Raw genomic sequence first — 24,550 nt, forward strand, 5'->3', positions numbered from 1 at the left:
ATTTTGCCTATATTTTTCTTATTACTTGACGGATTTTCATAGGATAAAAAGCGTCGAAGACAGCAAAACTAGTGCTTTCCTTCGCACAAAACTTCTGCAATCAGTTTTCAGTAATTTTCTGAAACATTTCGCCCTACTTGGAAAGTGTGTACGTTATCTAAACAGTCAACGAAAAGCAGCCGGGCGAAGTGTTTGAGAAAAGCACAAAGAACTGACGGCGGACGCTTTGTGCAGAGGAACGCACTCAGTTTGTTGTCTTCGACGCTCTTCATTTTATAGGAAAATACAGACAAAATGTTACCTGAATCGAGACGTCTTCTCCGTGTGTACGGTGTCCAAACGTCACCTGGTTTGGCCACCCAGTATTAACAGATGTGTAAGTGTATTGAGGAAAAAAAAACACCGGCAATTTATAATGGACTTTGTGCACCAATGTCCCGATGAACAGTGATTTGAGATCATTTTAGTTTTCGTTTCCAAAGAGCACAGAAAACGTAAATATGCATGTTTAAATACTGTAGTGAATGCGAGACTAAAAAGTGGTGAGGTGCCTCCTTCAGACTTAAAATATTACCAAATTACAACATTTTATAAAAGAATGAAGGAAAATGGAAAGAAGTTGGAAAAATTAAAATCCGTGTTAAACAGCCCCTTTGACTTTAACTAGCTTTTCTACTTTACTTAGGTTTGATTGAGTACGACCAACTCGTAAACATATTGTTTACTTTTTCATCACATGTTTTACTGACAATATCGTTTCATCTAGCCTTGATGTAAGTGTATAAATGTACAGTTACCGGAGAAAGTAATTCAATAGATGTTAAAAACCGAAGAACAAAACAGCAAAAGACAAAATGTTTCGTAAACTTATTTTACTTATTGCTGTCGTATGCCTGGTGGAAACGACGTGGAGTTTAGAACGCATTGAGTGCTTATTTCTGACATTAATTTATTTACAATGGTTAATAGACGCTGCCATTTGTCATCAGTGACAGAAACATTTATTACAAACTAAAAGAGAACATTGGGTAATACAGGGCTTAAAGAAGTTAAACAAAATTTTGTAATATGATATTAATATCAACCTTTCATTATATATCACATAAAACAGTTTTAAAATCTGTTTACAACTTTTAAACTAATTCTGCACGGTCGAGTCAATTTATTATACTTGAATTCTATTAAACTCTGATTTGTCAGAACTTCAGATAATACTCAGAAAATTCGACAAATAAAAGAAATAGGGTCGTGTGCTCGATTGTTTGCTACGTTTGACTTAACATAAGTTTTCATAAAGAGGGTCTATTATATGGGAAAAGTACAATTATGATAATATTTTCGAGAATAGATTTTTTTACGCTGTAGCTTTGAATGAGACTTTTCACAGTCGTAAATAAACATATGGCTTATAACAATATGGTGAAATAAATTGTATAGAATCATCTGGGTTTTTTTTTATTAAAGATATCCTCGCGTATCAACCTGAATTCAAGACATTTTTAGAACTATTTAACATGTCAGATATTTTAATATTATATTTTAATTTAGAAAAGATAGGAACGTAATAAATTAACTCCCCGGTTGCCATTATTTCATAAAGTGGCTTTCATTTCCGCACACTGATTCCAGTACTTCCGGTTATCAAACGGGATGTAGGATCAAAGTTTTTATACAGACAAGAATTTTTTCATACTTTGTGAGCTCGTAGAACAATAGTTTCTAAGACAAATAAGAGCTAAAAAGCACAGGTCACCGCACTCGTCTTTATTTTACAGGGCGTTTTCTTCATCCATTCTTTAAGAATTAAGTAAAATTGAAAAAATCGGGGTACTTTATAAAACATATAATATTCCACTTAATGTTACAGGGATTTAAGATAATACAGGTGACTATGGATACATGGTTATATCAGTATATTATAAGCATAAATGTTACTAATAAATTTCTTTCATTTTTACACGTTGACATAATTACCCCACCCACTTTTTTTCAATGGAAAAACGTATTTAAATATAAAAAAATCTGCTGTTAAGATTTCAACAATATTTTGCCATTTTAATGACACACAAGAATGATTCAAAATGGAAATGAAAAGAAAATTGGCCATTGTGCATCAAAGATATATATTTAGAATAAAACTTTAAAAACTGGTGAATTTTGGCATTTTTAATTCGTTTTGTTTTTATTTATACTTCCTAGATAATACAAAGTGCAATGTTGATTATATATATATATATAAGAACTAGCAGCAAAGTACCAAGCTGTATCTGTTAATACAATCAGTTTCGTGATCTGTCTGTAGAAAAGCCGTCAGACTAATCAGTTATAAATTTTGATATTTTATAGACAATACCTTCTGTTTCAAATTGTTTGATATTTTGAAAGAAAGAAAAAAATATTCAAAACAGTGATATTACCGTTGAATAAATAAAAGTTCAGAGCTGAGATGAACGGAATTACGAATCTGAACGACGACCAACAGTGATTTTATTTAATAGAAATGTATTATTTCAGTCATAGTCTTCTTTTCCAATCCGCCAACACTACGTTTGACGCTGTGACGTAATAATTGTGACGTTTACTGGACAAGTGATTTTTTTGGTATATTCTAGCATAAAACTGCTGTTCTTGTCACTTTTCAGGAGTGTTTTGACATGAAAGAAAACGTGTGTTAACAGGGAGACACTCGAGCTTACGTGCTGTTAAAACACCTTTTAATATATGCGCGTTCTGTAGCAAAGCGTAAACGCATTACGGCCGAAAAAACGGATAATTTTAAAAGGAAATAACGTCAACATGAAAAAAAAAACGCAGACCTTCCCGCGCGTTTCATGGAAATTTAACGACGTTGGTGGAATATTTATTCATTTATCATATTTGTACGCGTTTTATGCTACAATAGCGTTAGCGCATGTTCATTTCCTGTTATAACATCTTCAGACTCCCATAAACATCAACTGCTTTCAATTACATTTCAAGTTTAAATGCATTCCATTTACAAATTTGCAGGTTGCGAACCTGGGTGTCGTGCTTCCAAGTGTTATTACAATGTGCCATGTTTGGAATGCGAACCTGGTTACTGTTTATAGTAAGTATTTCTTTCAAATGATACTTGAGACTTTTTATCAGAACAGTGCAGAATAGCTTACAAAACGAGGGGAATTCAGAACATTTTGAGACTAGCGCGCTTCCATAGAAGCTATCACAGATACAAGCACGATTTTTTTCCATGGCTTTCTAGGGGGTTTCATTTGCCATTAGCCATGTACAGTAGCATTTTCAACACAATTGGTCAAATTATAACGTCTAAAGTTTTAACACCTCACACTCTTATAGTCTTATTTTATCACAATCGTGGAGGCTCCGGGTAGGAAGGAAATTAGGTCTATAAAGATATTATTTACTGAATATATCAGCATAGCAGAATTTGTAACTGATGTGCGGTGTTTCTGCCCCATCCGAAGCCACTGTTTGTAGATAGGAAAGGGCATTTGATAAGGCAGAATCGAGTGTCCAAGATTTACTTCGGATAGGGCGCCCTTAAACGTCAGCTTCCTCTCAGAGCACTGTAGCTCGTAGCAGAAGACTCGAGATAAACAGTTTCCGAAATAGCTGCATCACTGGGCATTCATCGGAAAGTATCCAAGAAATTCTGACTAGTCACTTAAAATGATTAAAGGTGTGTGGAAGGTTGATACCCCATCTTTGACCAAATAGCAATACACCGAAGTGTACAGTATTGCAAACAAAAAACTTCTAAAAATCTATAAAAATGCAAACGAAAGGAGGTTTAATGAACTTCTCACAGGGGATGGGACATGGGTAAATTATTTCAAACCTCAAAGGCGGACAAACAGCAAACAGTGGCTTCGGAAAGGGCAGGGACGATCAGCATAATCGCAACAGCGCAAAGTTGTAAACCAGTTCTTTACACAATTTTCTTTAATTCCAAAGACCCTGTTGCGCAGATATCTAGTGCTCCCGGTGGTTCTAAAATCATCAAGAAAACATCGTTAAACGTCGCCCACAAACTGGTTTGGGGCATCTGCCTTATTCATGACAATGCACAATATTGTAAGGCATTATTTACAGGAGTAGCATTTCAAGCAACTGCCGCACCCTCAATATTCACCCGACCTAAGTCCATTTGTTTTAGGGGTGCATGACGTACAAAATACGTTATGAGGTGTTTTTATGAAGATATCAATTGTTATTACTAATAACATCGTGTTTAAAATTAAAACATATGTGTGCCTGCGAGTTAAAGAATGTGCTACTGGAAACAACAATTCGGACAATAGCGCTTATTAATTACATGCTTTAAACTTTTAACACATGAAACATCAAAATGCTTTATATCACTAATATGAGATTTTTTTATGCCCCCGAAGGGAGGCATATAGTTTTTGAACCGTCTGTCAGTCTGTCAGTCTGTCAGTCTGTCTGTCCGCAATTTTCGTGTCCGGTCCATATATTTGTCATCGATAGATGGATTTTCAAATAACTTGGCATGAATGTGTACCACAGTAAGACGACGTGTCGTGTGCAAGACCCAGGTCCGTAGCTCAAAGGTCAAGGTCACACTTAGACGTTAAAGGTCATTTTTCATGATAGTGCATTCGTGTCCGGTCAATATCTTTGTCATCCATGGATGGAGTTTCAAATAACTTGGCATGAATGTGTACCACAGTAAGACGACGTGTCGCGCGCAAGACCCAGGTCCGTAGCTCAAAGGTCAAGGTCACACTTAGACGTTTAAGGTCATTTTTCATGATAGTGCATTCGTGTCCGGTCCATATCTTTGTCATCCATGGATGGATTTTCAAATAACTTGGCATGAATGTGTACCACAGTAAGACGACGTGTCGCGCACAAGACCCAGGTCCGTAGCTCAAAGGTCAAGGTCACACTTAGACGTTAAAGGTCATACTTCATGATAGTGCATTGATGGGCGTGTCCGGTCCATACCTTTGTCATTCATGCATGGATTTTAAAATTATTGGGCATGAATGTGTACCACAGTAAGACGACGTGTCGCGCTCAAGACCCAGGTCCGTAGGTCAAAGGTCCTAAACTCTAACATCGGCCATAACTATTCATTCAGAGTGCCATTGGGGGCATGTGTCATCCTATGGAGACAGCTCTTGTTTTATCAATTCCTTTCTTTGAAATAAATTCGTTCACAACCTTACTTGCTGTCTTTAATCGAAATGAATGTATTTTTTCTCGTTTGTTTTGGGTCTAGTGCCGTTTTTCATCGGTATTGTAGTTATGTAAAGGTGGGCAATTAACATTATATGTCCAGTGATCATTATTAACCTGTTCTCCACCAGTAAGTGTGAGCTTTTCCACATGGATCAGAGGTAGAGAATGGTTTTAGACATATGCTTCGCATGGGGCTCGAGCTCACAACCCGTGATCCATAAATCTGCTCTGTCACTACCGAGCTATGCGGACGGGCTAGAAATTCTTACTAATAAATGCTTGAATTCATTCACTTCTTTAGAACTCAATGCTTAAAGAAAGTGTTTTTGTTTATAATTTTTCGATTATTATTTAGAATAAATATAAGCAAGGAATAAGGTTAAGGTATTCCAGTAACTGTTTATATGGTAACGTGGCAATGCCTTGAATTCCGATCTGCACGTGTAACCAGTGAAAATCCTTATAGTCTTAATCTTGAGTGCTTACTCAGTATCTCCTATTTTGATCCTTAAATTCTATTATCGTTAACATATGTATCAAGCGATATCATCTCATTTTAACGAGACGGATTTCAGCCAAATTAATTTGAAATTTACTCGAAATGTTAGGAAAACAAATGTTTTTACGAAATTCCCATATTCGCGTTTTCTATTCGTTAGCCATAAATTACATTGTTTACACCAAATTTTGCAAGCGTACATGTATAACTAATTAACTGCAGCATACAGAATTACTACGCAATACTTTTCTTCTCCAAATGGATGATTTTATACCCTATCAGAACTTTATTTGTCATAAACCAGAAGTTTTCGTTGCGAGAAAAGCATGAACCTTCATTCGGATCCAATTTCTTTCTAAGTACACCTGGTTGAAAATACCGAGTTAAAAAAAAGATTAATAGCGACATATACCAAACTTGTAGACAATGTCTGAAGATCACAAAAAAAAACAAAAAAAAACATGCCGCCAGTCCGAATTCTGCGAATGGATCAAGCTATGACATCATCAAAATGGAGGCCAACTTTGCGTATCGTAAAATTAAGTTAAGTTACATAGTACAATCTAAAATCATTATCTCATTTTTTTATTCTAGAATATTTTTGCCAACGTAGTAACAATATTGAAGAAGAAAAACAATTAAATGATGTGACATAATCAAAATATACCTTACCTCACCCACTTAATTTCAACAGATTATTGTGTTGTTGAAATGTATTTGTTTCATATGTGCAATACCATTAACATATGCGAATATCATGTTTTTCCAATAGTGTTGTAGCTCTTTATTTGTGTTTATGAAAAAATATCAAATAAAATAGTCGTGTTCCATATTGTATACAACGCTGTTTTTGTTTTCACTGCTACCAAACGGATTTTTAAAGTGAAAGATAAATAAAATTACCTTTTTAAAGGAAACGGGGATCCCATTAACAATGAAGCTGGACGTCATTAGGAAAAAATCCAAACTTCGTGTTGACAATTTATTGTAAAATAAACGCTACGGTGGTGTTTTAACAGCATAATTGTACGAACGTTGTAACGACATTCTCCTTGAGCAAAAATGGCAAAACATTTAAAAAATAATGTTTGCAACAGTTGTTTTTTTTAAATAATAGTTTACTGTTTCACGGATTTTAGGTAATAAGTAATTTTATATAAGCTATTAAGAAGTCAAATGGGTTCTCTCTTCGCTGCGGAGAAACGACTGTCTGTGCCGGAGCAGGTAAGTTATAAAGAAAAAATAAAATATTACATTGGTTATTTAATATTTACCAACCAGTTTCGTTTATTTACTCATAAATGAGCCGCGCCATGAGAAAACCAAAATAGTGCATTTGCGACCAGTATACAGCCAGACCGGCCTGCGCATCCGCGCAGTCTGGTCAGGATCCATGTTGTTCGCTAAGTTTCTTTTATTACAATAGGCTTTAAAAGCGAACAACATGAATCCTGACCAGACTGCGTGGATGCGCAGACTTGTCTGGACCCATGCTGGTCGCAAACGCACTATGTAGGTTTTCTCAGGGCGCGGTTCAAATATAGATATAGGTGTATGCTTAATACTATAAACTGCTCTTAAATTACCCTTTTTTAACGAAATTCTGGCTGATAGCTATAACCATTTGCCTGCGTCTGTGCTTTCAGGAACTCTACCATTACATTAGTTTTTTTATCTCATTATTCAGATGATTTTATTTCTTGTAAAGGTAACAAAGTCAGTGTTCAAAGATACGATTTTTACCTGATAATACTTTTATATGTTGTACTGCAACGAAAAATAATAACTACATTTGTATTATATTTCGTCAATATTTCATAACATGTTTTGCAGTTAACCCGTCTATGTACATTGTACATACTTTAAATGTCAAATTATAAATAATGCTATCTGATTTACCAGTTGTACAAGGAAAACAAAAGTACATAAGTAGTGGCTAAAGACATATTTTGTATACTGCAGGTTGCTCCAATGTGCAAATAGTTTTAAAATATTTTTCTTTATATAAATCATCTACTCGCAGATAAATTCAATAAATAGGATTATGTCTTTGATATTATCTCTAAATAAATTGTGACATTGTGAAACTATGCAGAAAAACACTACAACTGTTATTACAAAGTATAGTTTTTTTCAATACGGATCAAGAATAATTCAACTGTATATATTTAGATGTCAGAGTCATATAAAGTTTTGTGTCAAGATCTTTCCTTGATTTATCTTTGATTTGTAAACACAACCATTCGTATTATATATCAGACTATAGAAATCCGTGACAAATGAAGACATATTAAACTTAAAGTATTTCCCTTCACCACCTTGATATCTTCCGGATCTATGATCGGAATATTTACGGATTACCCTGTTACGGACGAAGAGTAGGGGTTTCAGAACGAGGCTGGGAGTACATGATACTGATTCATTTCATATAAAAGACCACAACTGCGCATAACGCAGAAACTGAACCAAAGTGCAGTAAGACTTTTTACGACGGTACGCCTTAATTGAACAACATTTACATCAGGTTTGGGAATGCAGTTTTTAGACAAGTTGTTGGTATTCCCATGGGAACAAATTGTGCACCCCTTGTCGCAGATTTGTTTTTATATTGTTATGAAAGAGACTTTATGCTGAGCCTTTCTCCAGATACGCAAGCAGATATTATAACTGCATTTAATAATACATCACGCTATCTGGATGATATTCTTAATATGGATAATCCGTTTTTTGGTCATTTGGTGGGTACTATTTATCCTAGGGAGCTTCAGTTAATTAAAACTAACAATTCGGATACTGATGCTTCATTTTTAGATTTACATCTCTCTATTTATGACAATATTATACATACCAAAATTTATGACGAGGGATGATTTTAATTTTAGTATTGTAAATTTTCCCCGTTTGGATGGGGATGTACCTCAGGCTACATCTTATGGGGTATATATTTCTCAATTAATTCGGTTTGCCAGAGCGTGTAGTCAGTCAAGCATTTCAATGAACGTTATCAATATATTACAAGTAAACTTCTTCAGCAAGGCTACCGTTATTACAAATTGCGTAAATATTTTACTAAATTTTATTATCGTAATTCTGATTTAGTTTTAAAATTCAATAGTAATTTAAAGACACTTCTGCGAGAAGGTATTTCTAAAAAAAAAAAACAAAGACAAATATCAAACAGGGAGTGCCACGCACCAAAAGCACAGCCTCCTCAAAAACGAACCCCCTAGCACGCAAACGCGTGCACCACACACACACTCAAAGCTTACACATCAGGACAAAACGAACAACACACACACACACTCAAAGCCAACACATAAGGACAAGACGAACAATAAGCATACACACACGCGCGCACACAAAGTCAACACACAAAGACAAAACGAACAAACAAAGGAACACAGTGGGGCACCGCCTTGGAACGGTCAGTGGCAAAAACACCACTGGGGAGCTTAAACCCGTTTTTTATGGGGATGTGGTTTACAAACTTCGTAAGATCTTGGGTCATGGTAATTTTCCAAATGTATTTGAAAAGATTATCAAACGTTTAATTAAAAGAGGTTACGACCCAACTGTTTGAGACATACCGCATGTTTAGTGTTCAACCCGTTTACAGTTGAACACTACGCTTCCCTCTTTGATTGCGTCTGACGGAAGAGGGGGAGGACTCTATGATGAGCAGTTTTTAAATCCTACCAGGACTGAACTGTTTTGATATTTGTCTTCTGGCCTGTTTCGTCGGGCCCTTAAGGGTGTTTCTCTTGTTGCTCTGTCTTCTGAAAAGGCATTGAGTACATACGTTTTTGGTTCTTAAGGTTTGCTTTTTATATATTTATACACGAGCATTTTTGTGTTTTACATGCCATGCCTTTTTGTTTCCATTACGTGTGTTAGAGATTCACCTGGAGGGGATTACTTTTATTTACACTGTCCCATGTCTTTGGAACATGGTGGGGATAAGAGTGAGGTTGGGTGCGCACCATAAACCGGTTTAAGCTCCCCAGTGGTGTTTTTGCCACTGACCGTTCCAAGGCGGTGCCCCACTGTGTTCCTTTGTTTGTTCGTTTTGTCCTTGTGTGTTGACTTTGTGTGCGCGCGTGTGTGTATGCTTATTGTTCGTCTTGTCCTTATGTGTTGGCTTTGAGTGTGTGTGTGTGTGTGTGTGTGTGTGTGTGTGGGTGTGTGTTGTTCGTTTTGTCCTGATGTGTAAGCTTTGAGTGTGTGTGTGGTGCACGCGTTTGCGTGCTGGAGAGTTCGTTTCGAGGAGGCTGCGCTTTTGGTGCGTGGCACTCCCTGTTTGATATTTTTCTTTGTTTTTAAGACAATGCTTTCTTGCAATGTTAGTCGAAAATTTCTTTTTCGTAAATGCATAAACTACAACTGAATTTGCAAGTCTGCATGTAAAGTTAATAAAATTTTCAACGCTGAAAAAGAGACACGCAATAAGATAATGAAATAATAATTACTCATACCCACATTTAAGAAATTACCTGAGATACTTGCCTCTTCTTTTACGAACAACGATCTCACTCTGAAAGTCATTGCTATAGAAATTCTTTCATCAATGTTTTACCGTAACAGATTATATAACAAAACGCAATAGATAGAAAATATTATTTTCCTTATTTTGTTGTAACTGTGACTTTAGAAACAAAATAGACAAGGTAAATAGTTCTACATTTTAACTTGGATATTCGTATTTGGGAAAGGGGTGGATCAAGAATTGTTTCTTCGTTTTGTGTGTGTGTGTGTGGGGGGGGGGGGGGGGGGGGGGGGGGGAGGGTTATTTTAGACGGGGTGTGAGGAAGGACTGCATGTATGCCAAGTATAATTTATGATATATTGGTGCAATCTAACGTACATTTGATATAGTTTGAGTATGAATATTTCACTCAAGTCTCTAAATTTTCAGAGAAGTAATTTCGAAAAGTGTATTGGATTTGAACTTGTCTTACTTCATTCCAGTATCTTCAGCAATAATAATTATTACTGATATAAACTTCTGTGAGCGAAGCAAAACGAAAATTTTGATAGATATAGCTTGTATTTCTACTTTAGACTACTAAAAATACTACCCGGATATTCGGGGGTTGGGGCGACGGCCTGCTGCGCCACCGCCCCTTGGATCTGCCTTTTAATGTACTAGCCTACTGTTTCATTGTTCTATCGACAATCAATGTTCATAAGCATTAACTGCTTTAAGTGTTTTTGTCGTACTGAAAAGAAAACAACAACGACAACAACAACAAAACAAAAAAGATGCCCTTTTTTTCGTGATACGTCATTGCATTTGCTAGAAGTTGAATTTTTGGGACAAAATTTCAAATGACCTGTCGTTTTTGTCAAGTTTGACTATATAAATGCCGTCTAGTTTGTACCCTTGCTTCTATATTATGGCCACCAGAATTGCTCAAAAGATATATTAATTCCATCAACTATTGGCTAGCGTATATATATTTGAGTATAGTCGAAACCCAATGAAAACAATCATAAATATCCAGTTGATTGATGTCCATAAACACCTACACATCGTATTCATGAAAATCTCTCGTACCAAATGCTTACTATTACAGCGTGGCCAGCCAACGTGACTTCTGGATACAGAACATGCGGAGAATATGTCCCGCTTCGGAGGAAAACATCACCGGCAATTTATAACGGACTTTGTGTACCAATGTCCTGATGATCATTTTAGTTTTCGTTTCCAAAGAGCATAGGCATGTTATAAATACTGTAGTGAATGCGAGATTAAATAATGGTGAGATACCTCTTTCAGACGTAAAATACTACCAAAATCACAACATTTTACAAATTTTACAAAAGAATGAAGGAAAATGGAAAGAAGTTCCGCGTTAAACAGCCCCTTTGACTATGACTAGCTTCTTTGCTTAGGTATGACTGAGTACGACCATCTCGCAAACATATTGTTTACCTTTTCATCACATATTTTACTGACAATATCGTTTCATCTAGCCTTGGAGTAAGTGTATAAATGTACAATTACCGGAGAAAGAAATTCAATAGATGTAAAAAGCCGAAGAACAAAACAGCGAAAGACAAAATGTTTCGTAAACTTATTTTTCTTATTGCCATCGTATGCCTGGTGGAAACGACGTGGATTTTAGAACGCCGTGAGTGCTTTTTCTGACATTTATTTATTTACAATGGTTAAAAGAGATGCTGTCATTTGTCACCAGTAAGAAAAACATTTAGTACAAACTTAAAGAGAACAGTGAATAATACAGGGCTTTAAGAAGTGTTGACAAAAATTTGTAATATGACATTATCAACCTTTTATTATATATCATATAAAAAATCTGTTTACAACTGTTAAGGTAGTTCTGCATGGTCGGATCAACTTTTTCTACAATGTAGAATTCTATTAAACTCTGATTTGTCAAAACTTCAGATTATGCTCAGAAAATTTGACAAATACACGAGATAGGGCCGTGTTTTTCATTATTTGCTACGTTTGACCTAACACAAGTTTTCATAACGAGGGTCTATTATATGGGAAAAACACAATTTTGATAATATTTTCGAGAATAGATTTTTTTTAGCTCAAGGTGAGGTATTGTGACCTGTTGTTGTCTAGCTTCCGTCGGCGTCCGTCGTCCGTCGTGCTTCAACATTTGCCTTGTGAACACTCTAGAGACCACAGTTGTGACCCAATCGTTATAAAACTTGGTCGGAATGTTTGTCTTGATAATCTCTAGGCCAAGTTTGAAACTGATTTATGCAGGACCAAAAAACTAGGTCAGTAGGCCAGATCATAGGAAAAGCTTGTGAACACTTAGAGTCCACAGTTAATGACTTGGTCAGAATGTTTCTCCTGATGATTTCAAGGTCAAGTTTGAATCTGGGTTATGTGGAGTCAAAAACTAGGTCACCCGGTTAAATAAAAGGAAAAGCTTGTGAACACTCTAGAGGCCACAGTTGTGACTCAGTCCTAATGAAACGTGGTCAGAATGTTTGTCTTGATGACCTCTAGGTCGATTTCGAATCCAGGCCATATGGGGTCAAAAACTAGGTCACCCGGTCAAATCAAAGGAATAGCTTGTGAACACTTCCATACATTTAACAAAAATCTTTTTTTGTTCTCGAACGATCTGGAGGCCAGTGCATTTAAAAACTGGTGAATTTTGTCATTTTTAATTCGTTTTGTTTTAATATATACTTCCTAGAAAATAAAAAGTGAGTTACGTTGAATTTTTTTAGTTTATCATTATATGTATATATAAGAACTGGCAGCAGAGTACCAAGATGTATCTGTTAATACAATCAGTTTTGTGATCTGTTTGACAGACTAATAAGTTATAAATATTGATATTTTATAGACAATACCTTCTGTTTCAAATTGTTATATTGAAAGAAAGATACAATATACAAAACAGTGATATAATCGTTGAATAAAATCAATGCTCAGAGCTGAGATGTATAGGACGACCAACGGTGGTTTTATTCAATACAAATGAATTGATTGTTATTTCAGTCACAGTCTTCTTTTCCAATCCGCCAACATTACGTTTGACGCTGTGACGTAATAATTGTGACGTTTAACCAGTGATTTACTTTGGCATATTCTAGCATAAAACTGCAGTTCTTGTCACTTTTCTGAAGTATTTTGGTATGAAAGAAGAAAGCCTACCATGAACAGGCTCAATCAAACCGAGTCTGCAACATTTTCGTTTTTGTGATGTTGAGCGACATGTGAAGTTAGCACTTTTCTATTTTAACAGGGAGATTCTCGCGCTCACGTGCTGTTTAAACACCTTTTTAATATATGCGCGTTCTATGACAAAGCGTAAACGCATTACGGCCAAACACGGATAATTTAAAAGGAAATGACGTCAACGTGAAAAAGGTAAAACAACAACAGAGAACAACAACAACAAAAAAACCAATAAAAAAACGTGATATTCCCGCTCGTTTTATGGAAATTTAATGACCTTGATGGACGATTTATTCGTTTATCATATCTTAACGCGTTTTTTGCAAGAAAGCGTTAACGCATGTTCATTATAACAACTACCAACTCCCTCGCTTTACCGGACTCGAGTACCAACCAATCCCTTGGATTCATACAGATGTTATAATTAAGAAATAATTAATAGCAAAAGAGTGCTTTAACACTATTTATGCACGATGGGTGGTAATACATCGGGCGTAATAATTTCAAGAGGGCGAATTGAACGACGTATCACCACCCGAGTGTATAAATAGTGTTAAAACACGCTTGTGCTATAAATTATTTCGATTCTAATATGCCCTTAATCTAAAACAGTAGATAAAATATAGAAGCACTCTTTCTTGGTCTCAACGAAAACTTTGACGTCACTGCACGTTAATGTGGCGTCATTATAGCGTAAGAGTGTTTTAACAGAGGCAAGCATATTAGAACACGAAATAAGCATACGTTATCCTTACAGTAACGTCAGTGTTAGTCTTCTCTGTTATTGTTCGATAAAAATAATCGGATCGTGTTTGAATGAGCATCAGGCTCAGATCTATCTCTGTCAGTGTAATTATACAAAATGCATTGCCTAAACTGTACATTTGATAAAGTTAATTATTTTAATAATGTTGTATAACATTCATACAACGTGTATTTATTTTTCGAAAAAGAAAGATTTATTTGAAAATATTTTTCTTAGTTCAACATAAACATCAACTGCTTTCAATTATATTTCAAGTTTAAATGTATTCCATTTACAAATTTGCAGCCTGCGAACTTGGATGTCGTGCTTTCAAGTGTTTTTTCGGTATACAATGTGCTGAATGCGAACCTGGTTACTGTTTATAGTAAGTATTTCTTTCAAATGACATTTGAGCCTTTTTATCAGAACAGTGTAGAATAGCTTATAAAACGAGGGGAATTTAGAACATTTTGAGAACAACGCGCCTCTATAGAAACTAACACAGATATAAACACGACTTATTTTCGTGGCCTTCTAGGAGGTTTCTTTAGCCATGTACAGCGGCATTTTCAACACAGTTGGTCGAATTATAGCTGAGTTTCTAAAGTTTTAACACATCACACTCTTATACACTAGTCTTATTTTATCACAATCGTGGAGGCTCCGGGTAGGAAGGTAATTAGGTCCATAAAGATATTTTTACTGAATATATCAGCAAAGCAGAATTTGTGTTTCTGCCCCATCCGAAGCCACTGTTTGTAGATAGGAAAGGACATTTGATAAGGCAAAATCGAGTGTCCACAATTTTCTTCAATTCCAAAGATCCTGTTGTGCAGATATCCAGTGCTCCCGGCAGATCTATTACTGGAAAGTTTTGCAGAGACAAGGTTCTAAAATCATTAAGAAAACATTACGTTAAACGTCGGCCACAAACTAGTTTGGTTTACGGGGCATCTGCCATATTTCTGATAATGCACCGGCACACAAGAGCAATATCAAGGTAATATTTACAGGAGCAGCATTTAAGCAATTGCCGCGCCCTTCATATTTGCCCGACCTAAGTCCATTAGTTTTAGGGGTGCATGACGTACAAAATAGGTTATGGGTGTTTTTATGAAGACATCCATTATTATTGCTAATACACTCGTGTTTAAAATTAAACCTACATTTGTATTTCAGCTTTCCAAAAGATGGATCGATGGTGTCTTGCATGCCAGAAATATTTTGTGGAAATGGTTGTGAGATCAAAGATGCTGGTTTGTTCAACATATGTGTGCCTGTGAGTTAAAGAAAGTGCCACTGGACACAAATATCCGGACAATAGCGCTTATTAATTACATGCTTTAAACTTTTAACACATGAAACATACATTTGAATCAAAAAGTTTTTTATCATTAATAAGAGATTTTTTTTATCAATTCCTTTCTTTGAAATAAATTCGTTCACAAAATTACTTGCTGTCTTTAATCGAAACGAATGTATTTGTTTCTCGTTTGTTTTGGGTTCAGCGGTATTGCAGTTATGTAAACGTGCGCAATTAATATGTCTAGTGAGCACTATTAACCTGTCCCGTGATCCATAAATCTGCTCTGTCACGACTGAGCAATGCGGACGGGCCAGAAAGTCTTACTAATGAATGCTTGAATTCATTCCCTTCTTCAGAAAACAATGCTTAAAGAAAGCGTTTTATAATATTTTCTTCCATTAATGTTTTGAATAGATATAAGCAAGACAAATGGTGTGGACTGGAATATCCCATGGTAAAGTGGCAATGCCTTGGATAGCCAATCTGCACGTGTTACCAGTGAGCACTCTTGTAGTCTTAATCTTAAGTCTTAATCTTAAGGGATTACTCATTATCGAAAAAAAAAAATGTATCCAGCGATATCATCTTATTTCAACGAGAAGGATTTCAGCCGAATTCACATTAAATTTATCAGAAATGTTAGGAAAACATTTTTTTTACGAATTTCCCGTATTCGCGTTTTATTTTTATTAGCCAACGAAAGTGAACGCCTAGATTTGGCGGCTTCCATTTGAGCATACAGAGAGTCTATACACTGTGACGAAGATACAAGAGTGTTTATTAGGCACAAAGAATAATATTCTGTTGTTTTTTCACTCGACTATTCAAAGAATAGGTAGAGCTTTTGGACTCACTCATGCGCCGGCGTCTGCGTCTGCGTCGGCGTCCCGATTTGATTAAGTTTTTGTATGTGAGCTTGTATCTCAGTAACCACTCATGTGAATGAATTGAAACTTCACACACTGATTCACAAAGGTTCCATAACTCTATTTCGCTCTTTTACAAAATTATGCCGCTTTAAGGACTTAGCAGTTTTAAGTCAAGTTGTTGTATGTAAGCTGGTATCTCAGTACCCACTGATGGGAATGTATTGAAACTTCACACACTTGTTCACTTTCATGATCTGACATGCAATGCACATGTTCCATAACTCTACTTTGCATTTTTACAAACTTATGCCTCTTTTTCGACTTAGCAATTTTTGGTTAAGTTTTTGTATGTAAGCTGGTATCTCAGTACCCACTAATTGGAATGGATTGAAACTTCACACAATTATCCATTGTCATGAACTGATATGCATTTTACAGGTTCCATACCCTGTTTTGCAATTTTACAAAATTATTCCCCTTTTTCAACTTTTATTTTCATTCATCTGGCAAAGCTGTTGAATAGTCGAGCGTTGCTGTCCGTCGACAGCTCTTGTATTTAAAGAAAATCTACTTGCAGATGGGCAGACTTATCATACCCTTGAAGGTGCTTTTTTAAAAGCATGTGCTGTTAAAACAATGTCATTATAGTGGTAATGGTGTTTCAATAGGTGTTAGTTATGATGGTGTTCAATTCTATCTCGTAATAGACAAGGCATGAGCTGACCTGATGGAAAGTGTGTTCGAGAGCTTGTTCCTACTCTATTTGAGTTGTGTACTGTCTTTCGAAGCTTGTCATTATCTTTATGACTATATTCTGATGATATACAGTTAGACTTGCATTCATTTACATTTACAAAAAGTTTCAGGTGTACTAAATTTGAGGTACAAATTCTAAGTGATAGAGAGGTATTCTTGGTTAACAAAATCAGGAAGCGTAAGAAAACCCTAGCAGAACCATCAATAAGTCAGTCAAAAAAGCGAAAACATCATGACTTGACAAAAGGGAAGTCCTGGAGAAATGTTGTTGATGCTCTGATATTGTTAGCTGTCTTAACGGCAACTGCAAGTGAATTCTGCCATGTTACAAATACAGCTGAAAATGCACCGCCCACTGACGTTCATTTTGAAGTATCCACTTCAGGATTCCGGCCAATAGCCATATTGATTTGCCATCGTTTAGATCTCAGGCTCTGTGCTTTCGGGAAATCTACCATTAGTTTAGTTTTCTTTATCTCATTCTTGTAAAGGAAAATACTTATATATGTTTTACTGTAGTGAAAAAAAACCCACACTATTATATACCGTCATATATTGTTCAGTATTTTTGCAGTAAACCCGGTTTTGTTTGTGTATCTATGTACACTGTACATACTTTAAATGTCAAATTATAAATAACGCTATCTGATTTACCAGTTGTACAAGGAAAAACAAAAGTACATAAGTAATGAATCGTTCATTAACTGCAGGTTGCTCAAATGTGCAGATTGTTTTATGTTTTTCAAATAAAGTAGCTACACGCAGGTTATTACAAATATATTCCATCTAAAGGAGGCTATTAACAGATATTTTTTTCAAAATATTTTCATCTAAAGGTGCATTATAAGCACCAGAATCTATGAATCAAACCTTCAGAACGGCAGTATTATAACTGTCATCTCAGTGTATATCTCGAGTCTCAAAACCTCTCGGTCAAAATCTTTGTAAGCCGTGTACACACGATTATGTTGCGCGTGTTGTGGTATCTAGCATTAATTACGTTAAATATTCTAGTAACAGCATAGCTTATAGTATAACAATCACTGGAATCCATTGACAACAATTTTAGACTTTTTCAGATTGGGTCGCTAATATCAACTTTTTCGACATGTTTGAAGTATTGCGACGACTGACCAACACAGCATATTACAATGCTACGATGATAACATAACATAACATAACATAACATAACATAACATAACATAACATATACTTTATTTGGCATAAAATGACAAATACACATTTATAGCCAATACAATTACAACAATCATGTAATGTAAGAACATATGACTCACAGCTTACTAAGTGATAGTGTTTTACAGAGAAAGTATTTACGTATTCACAGTTTACAAAGTAATAATGTTCTACTGATAAAATAATTACGTAAAGTAATGTAGATGATGAGCGTAAAAATGCTTTTAATCATTGTTTCGTTCTTTAAATGCAAAATACAAAAATTTAGACAAATTGTTCAATATCTGAGTATTTGATGCAGACATTAAATTTTGAAACTTTTGTACTGTTGGCCAACGACAGTAATATGGTTTCAAATATTTGCGACGTAGATTGTAATACTTTGGGCAAACTAACAAAAAGTGGAATTCATTTTCTACTACATTTAAATTGCATTTTATACAAAGTCTGTTTTCATGTGTAACATTCTCGTATCGTCCGGTTTCTATTGCTAAATTATGTGACGATAATCTAAATTTTGTAACTGAAATTCGAAATTTGTTAATGTTAACTTTTTAAAGATATTCTTCTATTTCAAAAGAATGTTTATAAAGACTGTATGTTGATAATCTACTAGAATTATTAACGCTACCGTACCATTCTTGCTTATAAATGTCGAGTATTCTACTTTTTATTTGCAGAAAATTTACTGTTAAATGTTCTTGATTAATCCACAGATTTATCATTCCAATTTCATTTAAATTTTGTTTTATTTGAAATGCCCAATTATTTCCACCATAAGAAAGACCATTTTCTGCATCAAGTTTTAAGACGTTATACATTCGTTTCAGCAAGCAGGCATTGCCTAAAGAGAGTATTTTCAACCAATATTTTATCATAATTAATTTTCGTTGTATTCGCATGGGATGTCTCCCCGTTTCACCATATGTCCATCAAGATTTGTTGTCTTTTTTACGCATAAGATTTTTCTAAGAAATTTACAATGTATCATTTCTATATTTTTCCCTTCATGATAACCAAACATTTCAGCACCGTAGTTTAAAACTGAACCAACAATGCTATCAAAAAGTTTAAATTTGTCAGTTATAGATAATTCTAACTGGTTAAATACTGTAAATAAATTGTGTAATGAAAACAGGGAATGTTGAGCTAATTTCTTTTGTGTTCGGTACCACTGACCAAGATATTTAAATATTTTCACATTTTCCAACCCTATATCATTATATATAAAATTGTGTTGAGTATGTCGGCCGTTTTCAAAAATCATAATTTTTGTTTTATTGGTATTTACTTTAAGTCCCCATCTTTGGCAATATGCGTGTAAATCATTTAACATAGACTCAAGTGTTGTAGGCGTATGCGCAAATAAAACTGCGTCATCAGCGAATAGCAAAATAAATATTTTGACGTCATCAATTGTAAAAAGACAGTCTATATTGGAATTTATATTTTGTAATATGTCATTTACAAAGAATAAAATAGTAAAGTGGAGCTGGGGTCGCCTTGTTTTGCCCCAATATTTGAATCAAAGAACGGCGAAACTGTGTTGTTATATCTTACAGCTGCTTTAAAGTGGAATTATGCGCATTTTTCAAGTGAAATTCCAGCTGAAATAGATGTGTCTGTAAAAAGGATGGAGGAAATTATAGCTTTTAACCCAATATACCAAACTCTTCCTGTTACCAGTATGAAATAATAACCTTACAAATACGACTTATCTTATTTTGACTAGGGCAGTCATTTTAAGATAGGTAAAACAGCATGCAGGAGTTGCTTCCCTTCATCTTCAGAAATCAACCTATAGGTAAGGGAAATCACTGCGTAGAAGACTGAAGAAAAGAACAATTATTTTATTAGTCCGATTTCTTAATTTCTAAAGCATCAACTTCAAATACTTATGTGGCATTATCGTTAATCTAACACATTTAAATGCACAGCAACCGAAAATTGCTTTTATAAAACATTCACCAAAAACACACTACGTGCAGTAAGATGCGCATAATGCCACTTTAAGTGATGCATACATGCTTTGTAGCGCTATTATAAATTTTGAGCTGACGTTTTCTGTAGACAACTTTTGAAAAATAAAAGACCGATCTAGTTTGTCGAAACATTTCTCGAAATCTAGAAAACAGCAGTAAACCATCTGACCCTGTGACAGTGACTTAGCGATTATTGAGTGTAGCAAAAATATGCAGTCTATCGTAGATTTTCTTTTCTGAAAGCCAAACTGATTGTCAATAATTTTGCTATGCTTAACATACCATTTGGTCAGACGGTTAAGCAATATTTGGGAATAAATTTTTGCAATAACGTTTATCAAAGTAATTCCTTTATAGTTCTTAGACTCTTCAACGTTTCCTCCTTTAAAAATTGGGACAATAATACCTTCTCCCCATTTCTTTGGATAATCCCCCTTTTCAAAAATTCTATTATAAATTGCCAATAAAAAGGGCGAAATAACGTCAAAAGAATGCTTATATATTTCCGAAGTAATAGTATCGATACCTGCGCTTTTATTATTGTTTTGTGAGAAAACTGCATCTTTAATTTCTGCGATAATTATAGCTCCATCTAAATCGTCATCTGTAATCAAAGGTTGGTTAGTTATTTGTTCCCTGTCATTCGTTTCAGAGCTATATAAGTTTTTAAAATGGGTAAATAACTCAGAATTATTTAATTCATTAGCTTTTACGGGATTTTTAGCTTACTGCTTTTTAATTTTTTTTCCAAAATTTACGTGGTTGCGATTTACTTAATTTTGTGAGGGTTTTAGCTTCGCTCCTCTTGTATTTTTCTTACTATTTCGTAACGTTTGATTGTAACTGTTTTTGAATACTCTATAACACACATCTCTAATACATTACAACATATTTGATATGATTGGGGTGGTTTCGTTCGTACGTAAATTCAATAAATAGGATTTTGTCTTTGATATTATCTCTAAATAATGATATTGTGAAACCATGCAGAAAAACATCTTATCGCAAGTATAATTCTCTTCAATACGGATCAAGAATAATTCAACTGTATATATTTAGATATAAGAGTCATATAAAGTTTTTGTTTCAAGACCTTTAATTCCTTGATTTATGTTTGCATTTCAGGCACAACCATTCGTATAATATATATTAGACTACAGAAATCCATAACAAGTGAAGACATATTAAACTTAAATTATTTCCCTTAACCACCTTGATATCTTCCGGATCTATGATCGGAGTATTCACGGATTACCCAGTTATGAACTGACTTGGTGGGAAGAAGAGCAGGGGTTTCAGACCGAGGCCGAGAGTTCATGATACTGGTTTATCTCCCTTTATTTCATATAAAAGACCACAACTGCCATGACGCATTAAGCAGCAAATGCGGGTTAAGTACACAAAACCATAGAAGTCAGTAACTATGTTATTAACATGTCTAATTACAAAATGAGCCGCACCATGAGAAAACCAGCATGGTGCGTTTGCGACCATCCGCGCAGTCTGGTCTGGAGCCATTCTGTTCGCTTTCAAAGCTTAACCGTTAGCGAACAGCATGGATCCTGACTAGACTGCGCGGATGCCTCGTAATTTACCTCGTAATTTTGTCATACAATTATAGATATAATAGGACAATTTGTTACCTAAATTAACTTAGAAAGTCTTTATAAATTCCTGACAGCTGTTAGGCAATTCTGATCATTATTATATTCATTATTGGGTTGAGACTGGTAAACTACGGGATAACTTTCCTGTATGAGTACTAGTCACTTAGTTGAGCAAACAAATGTCAAGTTGTCACCCTAGAGCTATAAACATATAAGCCGTTTTTTGTCGCTTGTCGTAATCTCTTAAAATATCATTGCAAAAGTCTTAATCACACATGATCATAAAATTTCCCCCGATTGTTAATGTAAACAAGCTTAACCAATGAGCTTTTATTTATTTATCTCATCACGTGAGAAACTTCGGTCCGCACTGAATGAATATCTGTTAAGTTTATTTGCACGTTTACGAATGTTAAAATAAATACCAAAAACGAAATTTTTGTTTCAGTCTTCTGTTTATGAAAAGGTCATTATGTAATGTTTGGAAAACCAAAAATCGAAATAATGTACAACACTAGATATAGGTCTAAATTTAACATAACAGTGATATCAAAATCCACGTAATAGCTCTGGAGAACCAATATCTTTACATACAAAACTTTACCAAAATCACTTGAGTATCATATCCATACATAACAAAAATATTCAAGGTCAATGTCAATTTCAAGGTCAAAGGTCACCTTTATGTCAAAAATATTATTAAAAGCGTGTAATATCTTCAATTATATCCTCTTTATTCGATTTTTCACCCTATAAAAGCTTTTGATTGAAAAAATATTTTATATCAATGTTAAACATCAATAAGGCTGTCCAATGCTGGTAGGAGGATACAGATACGGTAAATTCGAAGTGGTATCCACCAACCTGCGAGGTCACGAAAAACAACATGTACGTTAATTAGATACGTTTACTTTATGTCACTGCCACAAACAACAGCTAATACACCTACAAAACTGAAATATGCCGAGGTTGTATACTTATTAATAATTATTCGAAATACAAGCATAAAACATATCTTTAAGATTTTAATTATTAGCTAGAAGGTTACACACCACTAAATTTGTATTAAGGGTACATGATGATAAATGGCGCTTTACATGTGACTATTTTAGTTAGCAAATTAACTAAGAACTCATTTAATTACCATTGTTCTTTTCATGTGTTAGTTACTCAGAAATATTGTGCATATCATTTGTTACATACATTGATGTATACATATCTAAAACATTGATTTCCAGATTAATTTCATAAAGTGTATTTTAAGACGTTAGACTGAACATTAGCGACAGTATTTTGTAAGAACAAACAATGGTGAAAAAAGGTAATTGTAACTGACCTGAAAACATTTAATGATCATATTTTTAATAGACAATTTACATATCAATACAAACTTTCTGTAGTTTTATCAAAATCACATTCTCTATGTAACCGCGCAGAATTTAATCAGAAATGGACTGTCTCGCAACTATTTCATATATATCCGCGGAATAATTTACCAACTCTAAAGTTATTATCGTTACTGGCCGAACAATTTGGCCTACTCTTACACCACATATGAGGCAGCCTTGAACTTGATCATAAACTTACAAGTTCTTATGCCCAGTAAAAATAGTACATTTCATTGAAGATAATGTGACAGTTACGTCATTCATTAAATTCTCATTTTGACAAAATTTTAATGCTAGATTTAGGTAAAAGAACATGCTGGATATACATTGTATGACATGAATATGCAATACAGTGGATATACAGACTGTTTTATTACCCAAATTTTACTATTAAACAGGTAAATAAGTGAATATTTCGTTACGTGACTGCCGCATTATCACCAGTTAACAGTAGCCGATTACATAAAAGTGTCATGAAACTGTGAACAAGTATATATTACCAACACATAAAATATTAGTATCCATTCTAGTAAAAACAACTTATAAGGTCCTGAGTTACCTAATTAGGTCTCTGATTATACATTTTTTCTTCGTTCCGGCCATATATACCTAGTCTTCATCTGGGCTAAGGTCCTCAAATTCAACTTAAACCAATCAAGGCTTTCTTTTTTTAACAAACGCACTTTTCGGTTTTCGATTAGCTGTCACTGTATAAAAAATCTTTTATTTCTTACAAAATGAAAACATAAAATTTATAATAAATACTAAGATGGTTTTACTCAAGGGCTTCCTTCTAAACAATTGGTATAATATGTGGTTATTTTTCGCTACAGACATGAAGTCCGCCATCTAGGATATCTTGATAAAAACTGTATACCTTAGACTACATTTCAGTGTAAATTTTCTCCCATTTAGCATGGTAGTTTTCGCATAAAGATCACAATCGCATATTTTCCCCAAAATTATGTTTTACCTTGAATTTGACCTTGACCTTGGAACTATAATTAATATGTTTATATATCAAAATAAAGGGCATGTAGTTGCAATGTTAAGAAAAGAAGATTGCGCAGCCGTCAAAGTTTGTTGCGACCAAGAAAGAGCGCTACTATATTTTATCTACTGTCTTAGATTAAAGGCATATTAGAATTGAAACAATGTCTAGCAAAACCGTGTGTTAACACTATTTATACACTCGGCCAGTAATACGTCGTACAAATAATTTCTCTCGGGCTGTGCCCTCGCGAAATTATTACGCCCGACGTATAACCGCCCATTGTGTATAAATCTTTTGTCATAAATAATTTTTTAATTAAAGCGTCACATGAAG

General features: G+C 34.7%; 1 long non-coding RNA gene across 1 annotated transcript; it reads left to right on the plus strand.

Annotated features, from left to right (window-relative positions):
- Nucleotides 1-437: 437 nt before the first annotated feature.
- On the plus strand, nt 438-5,890 carry LOC128556542 (uncharacterized). Its single transcript, XR_008370757.1, has 2 exons — nt 438-1,028; nt 3,010-5,890. It is a non-coding gene; the product is annotated as an uncharacterized LOC128556542 (long non-coding RNA).
- Nucleotides 5,891-24,550: the final 18,660 nt, after the last annotated feature.

The sequence above is a fragment of the Mercenaria mercenaria genome, chromosome 4 (assembly GCF_021730395.1).
Source record: "Mercenaria mercenaria strain notata chromosome 4, MADL_Memer_1, whole genome shotgun sequence".
Taxonomy (NCBI): domain Eukaryota; kingdom Metazoa; phylum Mollusca; class Bivalvia; order Venerida; family Veneridae; genus Mercenaria; species Mercenaria mercenaria.